Raw genomic sequence first — 8,639 nt, forward strand, 5'->3', positions numbered from 1 at the left:
TTCTCTATAACCATTAATTCCCACCCACTTATTCTCACAACCACCACAAGAAGTTGGGAAAATAATGTCCAGCATTTTGCAGATGAGAAGCTAAAGTTCAGTAGGGTTAGGTGATTTGCCCACACAATGAGGGCCAAAATCTGGTTTTTTGGTTTCTCATCTAATACTTAGCCTCTGAACCAGGCTACCTCTCAGATAGAGCTTGGTGCAAATCACAGCTCTGCCATTAAACACTGTGTGAGTTTGGGTAAATGAATTCATCTCTCTGAGCCTCAGTTTCCTCATCTGCAAAATGGATAGAACAATTGTACATACTCTGTAGAATTGTGAAAAATAAAAAGACATATTTTAAACAAGAAAAACAAAAAGGACATGTTTTACAAGCTAGCATGGTGGGACCCTGGAGCCCATAGTTAAATGATCAATAAATATTAGTCATGGGTGTTTGGGGGCATAGAGCCATGGATTTGAAGCCTAGCTCTACTTTTTTAGAGCTATGTGGCCTCAGGAAAGTCATTTCTCCTCTCTGGGCCTCATCTGTGCAATGGAATTAACTAGAAGATCCACTGTACTAGGATGATAGGAGCCCTTAACAGAATGCCTGGCCCATAGTAGGTCCTTAGTGCACAGCAGCTATTAATCACATAAGAAGAAATAATTATAGGGGCGCCTGGGTGGCACAGTCGTCAAGCGTCTGCCTTCGGCTCAGGGTGTGATCCTGGCATTTTGGGATCGAGCCCCACGTCAGGCTCCTCCGCTATAAGCCTGCTTCTTCCTCTCCCACTCCCCCTGCTTGTGTTCCCTCTCTCGCTGGCTGTCTCTCTCTCTCTGTCAAATGAATAAATAAAATCTTAAAAAAAAAAAAAAGTGGAAAATGGAGCAGCTTGCTGGTAAGCCCCCAGAGGCAGTTTCACCTTGACCCACAAAACTGAAAAGAGGTGTGTCTTCCTGAACAGATAAGGATCAGAAGAACAAAGCATGCTATTAATTAAGTCTTGCCTATTTTAAGTTTATGGAATATTCTTTCCCTTAAAGATAAGCTCACAATTAAAGTTCAAAAGGTAAACACAGAAAGGGGGTGGGGGCCAGTCCTGCCTTCTGCTCAGCACCCCCTTCCAGCCCTTGGACTCAGAGGTGGGTGGTCTGGTCCCAAATCCAAGCTTCCTCACCCCGGGCCTCTAGCAGTCAGACAGTAGGGGAGCCAGATCTACCCAGAGAGCCTGGGAACCAGCCCCTGGTGTCTCCTGGTCCTGGCCCTGGCCCCCAGTGAGCAACTGGAACTGAACTTCAGGGGAGGGAGAATGGACTCGGCTTTTCCTCACTTCCCCCAGGAGGATATGAGTCACAGGGAAGAAGCCAGGCAGGACTGGATTTGCCTAGGATGTGGACAGAAAAAGCAAGCGCCTTCCCATCTGGGTGGCCTTGGGCAAGTCACTTCCCTTCTGCATCCGGGTTTCCTCACCTATAAATGAGGTGATGTCAACCTTTGGCCTCCTAAGGTTAGGATGAGGATTACAGAAAGTAGACTTCAGGAGAGTGCCTCCCATGGCCATCGTAAGCCCTCCACATAAGCTAAATGTTCTTATTATCTCCTAGATTCTTTTCATTGTGTTGAGGACACGGTTTATGGAGCCAGGAACATCAGGGAATGTTTATTGTCTACTCTAGGTGTAAGCTTGGCCAGTCACATTCCCTCCCTGAGTTCCCTCATCTGTAAAATGAGGTGATTGTAAAGTTGGAGTGAATTGATGAATAAAAAAAACTTAACATATACCCAACAATACTACGTAAATAAATAAAGCCACTGCTTTCTCCTTTCTGTTCCCTCCCCCGGAGCTGGGCAAATTAGGGAAGCAATAAGAAATATGATAGCCAGGGGCGCCTGGGAAGCTCAGTCGGTTAAGCATCTGCCCTGGGGTCAGGTCCTGATCCCAGGGTCCTTGGATCAAGCCCGGAGTCAGGCTCCCTGCTCATGGGAGATCCTGCTTCTCCCTCTCCCTCTGCCTCTCCCCTAGCCTGTGCTCTCTCTCTCCCACTCTCTTTCTCAAATAAATAAATAAATCTTTAAAAAAAAGAAAGAAAGAAATATGATAGCCAGTGCTCACACAGTGAATTGTAAATGGCTAGTTTACTTGCCAGCTATCCTTTAGACCAGAACTTTCTATCATAATGGAAATGTACCACATTTGCCCCATCTAGTACAATAACCACTAGCCACCTATGGCTATGGAACATCTGGAATGTGGCTGGTTTGTCTGGGGAACTAAGTTTTTATCTCATTTTAATTAATTTAAATGTAAACAGCCACATGTAGCTAGTAGCTACCATGTTGGACAGGACAGTTTGGATTTTAAACTCCATGAGACCAGCCATCGAATCTGTCTTTTTGTCCTCATATCCCAAACACCCAGCAGAGGACCTGGCACATACTATGTGCTCAGTGTATATTTGTTGACTGAAAGAATTACCAGAAGCAGAAACTGACAAGAGAATATTCCAAGATCTATCTCCGTCTTCTGGTGAAGTTCCCAAGACTTACCTGTAAAATGGGGATAATAGTGATTTCTCTCTCCTAGAATTATAATGAGAATTCACAAGTTAATATTTGTAAAGGGATTGATAGAATGCCAGCAACAGAGCTGGTGTTGTATAAGAGTTTGTTAATTAAAATAAAACCCTTCTAGGGGCGCCTGGATGGCTCAGTCAGTTAAGCCTCCGACTCTTGATTTCAGCTCAGGTCCTGATCTCAGGGCGGTAAGATCGAACCCCGAGTCCCAGCTTCGCACTCAGTGGGTAGTCCGCTCCTCTCCTTCTCCCTCTGCCTCTGCCCTCCCCCCCGCTCGTGTTCTCTCTCTCTCTCACTCTCCCTCTCTCAAATAAATAAATAAATAAATAAATAAATAAATAAATAAATCTTATAAAAACAAAACAAAACACATCTAGCCCAAGTGTTTACCTTTTTTGGAGAGTGTATCAGTTACATATAAATTTGGTTACAAGTGAAAGAAAATTTCAAAGTAATAATGGCTTAAAAGACACAGAGGTTTTTCCTCTCTGGTTAAGGACTCTGGAGGGGGGCTCCTCTGAGGTGTCAGGGACTCAGGCTGCTTCTGTATTGGTGTTCCGTTGACTCCACCTCAGCACTGATTTCTTCCTCATGGTCCAAGATGGCTGCTCAAGCCCCAAGCTTCAAGGCCACATTCCAGCTAGCGAGAAGGAGGAAGAAAGGCAAAGAAACCTAGGTCTTCCTTTTTAGGACACTTTCCAGAAACTGCACACACTTCATCCCATCAGCCAGAATCTGAGCACAAGGCCACCGTGAGCTGCAAAGGAGGCTGGGAAATGTAGTCTTCATTCTGAATGTCATAGAAATTGAGAGTTTTATTACTAAGGAAGAAGAAAAGAACAATGTTGATGGACACCCAGCAGTGTCTCCCCAGAATTCGAGTTTCACTCTAGGATTTGGTTTTCGACAGCTGTTTTCATGCCTTTGTATCTACTAATGCGCTTGTATATGGGACTCTTCAACCCACATTGGGCTTTCATGTCTGCTACCTGATCTGACCCTAAAACCCTTCCAGGCAAATATGTTGTTATTGTTGCGATGGTTATTATTTCCCCTGGAACTGATGAGAAAACGGAAGCTTCACCAGCTAGCTCAAGGACCCAGAGATTGAACATGATAGGTCAAGGACAAGAATGTAGGTCTCTCCAGCTCCGAGTCCTTGGTCTGTTTCCCATTCACAGTACTTGCATTCACGACTTCATGCCCCCCCGCCCCGGGCACACGGAAATGATCCAAATAGACCCAGCTCTGGAGCAGAGCAAGACCTGAGGTCCAGAGAATCACCGGGAACAGGGTCTGGAGCCCTTCCTGCATCTGATGGCAACAGTCACAAATGGCTGCCCCCCCTCTGGCCCCCCAAGCTCACATCCATCTGACAAGTATCTACTGAGCATGCAGTACGCACCTGGCCGAGTGCAAGAGGTCCAGGAGACCCAGCAGAGGACAGGTCAGGTAAGATCCTGCACTTCCATCCCTCACGAGCCAGTCAGGGAAGACAGATGATAGAGGAGTGAACAGATATATTTATTTATATATTCGTGGATTTGTTCCATTTATTCAATAAATAATTGCTGAGTACCTACTAGACACTGGAGATACTGCAGCGAACAAGACACAGGTGGTCTCTGCCAACACGGAGGGTCCGTTCTCGTGAGGGGTAATGGGATGTCACACAATAAGCAGAAAACCAAAAATGTATTGTAATAAAATAAACATTACACGTCAGGCCATGAATTTCATCTATCTCTAAATAGTCTCCATGGGATGTGGCCATGGGTTCCTACCTTCCTTCAATAGGGAAGTCAAGGAGATATTTAAGCACAGCCCTCCAAAATGAGAAGGATCCAGCTATTGGAGGAAGTGCAGGGAAAAGCATTGTAGGCAGAAAGAACAGCATGCGTGAGGGCCCTGAGGCAGGCCCTTTACTGAGCATTGTGCGGGGATCATCTCTTTACCACCCACCCCATCAGGCAGATACTGTTATTAATAATAAATACTGAGGCTTGAAGAGGAAGATGGACTCCTGGAACACATACACCCCTTAACTCCCTTATGTGGCAGAGCTGGGATTTGAGCCCAGATTCACATTACCACTGAAGCCCATGCCCTCTGTCCTCTTTCTAAGAAAGACGGGCATCAGCAGAGAATGGGAGCAGGTGGCAGGCACCTCCGGGGGTTGAAAGGGTATTCTGGCTCTGTAACCTATACCACAGGCACAGCCAGCAGCATCGGGGCTACTTGGCAGGACCATGCTGTGTGGACAGTCACTCCCTGGTCATCGAGCCAGATCCCAGGTTTAAGCTGATTATCTCTTCGCTGTCAATGAGAGGCTCCGCCACAGCCATTACAGAATACCATAGCTGGCTCTCTTTTCCTCTTTCCTTAAGCCAGGATCCTGGAAGCATGAGGACACATGGGAGAGACGGGTAGAGAAATGGGGAGTAACAACACAACCATAATAATAGCAAAACTTGCATAATGCTTCTAGTGCTAGGTACTGTTCCAAGGGCTTCTGTTACGCTCACTTGCTTCAAAACAACCCTCTAACATTATCCCCATTTTACAGATGAGGAAACAGGTCCGGAGGGTCTCATCACTTACCAAAGAGGACGTAGCTGAAAAATGGCAGAGCAGGGATTTGGACCCAGCTGGCTGACTCCGGAGCTCACACTTCTTTTAGCCTTTTTATTACAAAAGAAGACAAACAGAAAAACACACAGAGCAAATGTATAACCTTGTGGATTGTTACAAAGCAAACACCCGTGTAAGCAGAACACAGGTCAGGAAATAGAACTTTGCCTGAAACTCCGGAAGCCCGTCTGTTCTCCCCTCCCAGTCACAGCCCCCTCCTGCCCTCTCTCTGAAATCAACCACAATTCGGATTTTTATAGGAAGAATTTTTTTTTTTTTTTTAACGGAAGAATTCCCTGTGTTTCTCTACGATGTGCTCGCCTGAGTATACATCCCTAATCACTGTTGGCTAGTCAGCCACATCTTTAAATTTGGTACCTTTTCAGTCTCTTTGAATCTATATGTTCTCCCTCCCTCCCTCTCTTTTTCTTGTAATTTATTTATGGAAGAGCTTTCATTGTTTGACCTGTGGGGTTTCCCAGCCTGGATGGTAGAATACTCACGGCAGAACTCAGCATGTTACTCTGTCCTCTGATTTTCCTGCCAACTGCCCGCTGGATCTAGAGGCACGTTCAGACTCAGGTTCTGTCCTCCTGGCAAATTCCGGGGAGGCGGGGCCGGGGGGGGGTGTTCTTCCATCCGGGGCATGGAATGTCTGTTTTCCTCCATCCTTTGATCAGAGCCCATGCTATTAACCACATTGCTAAAGGGATCTTCCTGGGTGTCCTCAGCAGCTCTGTGATTTGCTCCACCCCCTGGACATATCTGGCTCCAAAAGAGAGCCTTTTATAGGCACCACGGTTTCTGCTGCCGTGGGCCCGACTGACACTTGAAGGCCGCCCTTCAGAGGTCCCACCTGAGCTTCTCCACACTCCAGGGGCTGCGGTGGATGAGGCCCTGCCTCCCCGAAGAGCATCATCTCTGTCTGCTCCTCCCTCCAGCCCAGTTCACCAGGCAGATGGAATTCTGCGTCATTTCCCAAAAGACCCAGGCTCTCCCTTACCGCTGGGCCTTTGCTCGTGCTGTTGCCTCAACCAGAAATACTCTTCCCCTCACCTCCTCTGACTGAGCATGGCTGATCCTTTGGGTCCTAGCAAATCTGTTCCTTCCACCCTATCCCCATCCTGCCAGATTACCTTTTACACAGCCTCACTTCTCCTAGGCTAACCTCGTAAGCAGCCTAGTAAGCAGCAGTGATGCCACTACCTTGTACCTGCCTCTTTTCTGAACCATTTTCCCTGCTAGAGACAGGGACCCTGCTACAGGGCCGGGCACACAGTAGGTGCACAGTAAATGTCTGTCCAATGCATGCATGCACCAATGAATGAATTGGATTTTAGGAGTCATACGAAGGCAAATCCAGGCTCAGACTGAAGGACCTTTCAGACAATGAGTGCCCTTCCAAGATGACACACACCCAGTTCCCCGCCACGGGAGGTAGTTAAGCAGTTGTATAGTGTAGACCACAGAAAGAATGCCCACCTGCGGGGCGCCTGGGGGGCTCAGTCAGTTAAGTGTCTGCCAGTCAGCTCAGGTCATGATCCCAGCATCCCGGGATCTAGCCCTGTGTTGGGCTCCCTGCTTGGTGGACAGTCTGCTTCTCCCTCCCCCTCTCCCCCTGCTTTCAATCTCTCTCTCTCAAATAAATAAAATCTTAAAAAAAAAAAAAAAAAAAGGAATTCCCACCTGGGATAGAGTCTGTCTAGAAAAATGAGTCTTGATTCTTGAAACATAGTAGAACGTTCTCTTCAAACAATCTTGCTAGGAACCACTAAATATAAGACAAGTTCAAGAGGAGGCGTTGGAGTTTCAGCACTGGAAGAGGCAGAAGCCCAGCCTCTGGGCTTTCCCTTGTCCTGAGCACTAGGGTTCCTCCAAACAGCGGCCTGGCTATATTTTCAAGTCACTTTATCATAGCCACTGTGTCTGTGATTAGGAGGCTACCACACTGGGGAAAGAAATGCCCTATGGGGCGCCTGGGTGGCTCAGTTGGTTAAGCTTCTGCCTTTGGCTCAGGTCATGATCCCAGAGTCCTGGGACAGAGCCCTGAGTTGGGCTCCCAGCTCAGCGGGGAGCCTTCTTCTCCCTCTGCCACTCCCCCCTGCTTCTGCTCTCTGTCAAATAAATAAATAAATAAATAAATAAATAAATAAATAAATAAATAAATAAAAAAGGAAGAAGTGTCCTAGCTGACACCATAACTCCACCTTCTCCCTGCAGTGCCACTAGCGGCTCATCCCATCAGCTGACGGAGATGCCCACAGAAGCCCTCTTTCTATGAACTGCTCCTGAGGCCCTCCAAGGCCATTGCATTTCTGAAACTGTGTGGATCTGAGGGCTCTGGGCCGAGCCAAGCCAATACAGGAGCGGGCAGAGCTGCAGGCCTGCCTTGCGGGGCACAGAGCCAAGGGCTTAGTCTCGGAATTGGATTATGAGAGTGAATTTGGAACTCCCAGCCCCCCCAACCCCCCCACCTGCCGCCTCCCCTGGCCTCAGGGACACGGGGATTACCCAGGCCTCTGGCCGGGGGCCCTCAGTCCTTCCCACATTCCCTGCCAAGTCTGAGAACAAGGATCCTGCCTCTGCTGCACAGAAGGGCAGGGATTTCTCCCCCAACCACCCACTTCCAGCCTTTAGCCCACAGCCTCTCCCCACCCCCACCCTGCTGCCTGGGAGCACACCTGCCTCCCAAGTGTCTGGGACTTCAGCAGTGTTATTCAAATTGTGGCCCCGCAGTTAGAAGGACTCATTTCAGTGCCCTTTCCTGGGGATAAGCCTTTTGTTCCACCAGAATCTACCGCCTGCCTCCAAAGCCGGGGCTGGGGAATTCAATGCTCTGGTGAAATTCATATTCTCTGTTCTCTGGCAAAACTATTCATTACTCTTATGTCATGGGCGCTCTTGATTTGTTGAGGCTTTTAAAAACCAAAGTGTGGTCCTCAACTGGCAGCAAGAGCACCCCCTGGGAGCTTGTCAGAGACGCAAATTCACGGCCCCCCGCTCCAGACCCTGAATCAGAATCACCAGGGTGGGGCCCAGACTGTGGTTTAACAAAATCTCCGGGTGACTCTCACACACTAAAGTTTGAGAACCACAGGCTCGAACTACACAGGTCCATCCTACACACCTGTCTGATTCCGCCCTAACCCCGTCAAAGATTCTGGGTAACTTCTACCCACCACCATCTCCTTTAGACGCCTCCAACCCTCCACTTGCGGGAACTCGTTAGAGATTACAAACGGGTCCTGTTTAACAGTGACTTCCATGGCGGTTATGTGAATGGTGGCCCTTGGAGGGCAGAAATACGATGACCTTCTGGGGCCTTTATTATTCCTGCTCCATATGGGGCCCAGAGAGGGGACATGACTGGCCCAGAGCTACGCAGCAAGTAAACCCGGGGCCTAACCACTCTACTCTCCTGCTCCCCACTCTGCCGAGCAGA

The 8,639-nt window shown here is 48.2% G+C and overlaps 1 long non-coding RNA gene across 2 annotated transcripts; it reads right to left on the reverse strand.

Annotated features, from left to right (window-relative positions):
- Positions 1–2,938: 2,938 nt before the first annotated feature.
- On the reverse strand, positions 2,939–5,926 carry LOC113267050 (uncharacterized). Of its 2 annotated transcripts, XR_003320578.4 has the most exons (5): positions 5,701–5,881; positions 5,168–5,247; positions 4,150–4,213; positions 3,972–4,040; positions 2,939–3,356 (listed from the first exon to the last, which is right to left on the reverse strand). It is a non-coding gene; the product is annotated as an uncharacterized LOC113267050 (long non-coding RNA). The 2 variants fall into 2 exon arrangements; XR_007190555.2 differs by having other exon boundaries at positions 4,150–5,247; positions 5,701–5,926.
- Between the last annotated feature and the right edge of the window lie 2,713 nt (positions 5,927–8,639).

The sequence above is a fragment of the Ursus arctos genome, unplaced genomic scaffold (assembly GCF_023065955.2).
Source record: "Ursus arctos isolate Adak ecotype North America unplaced genomic scaffold, UrsArc2.0 scaffold_34, whole genome shotgun sequence".
Classification (NCBI taxonomy): domain Eukaryota; kingdom Metazoa; phylum Chordata; class Mammalia; order Carnivora; family Ursidae; genus Ursus; species Ursus arctos.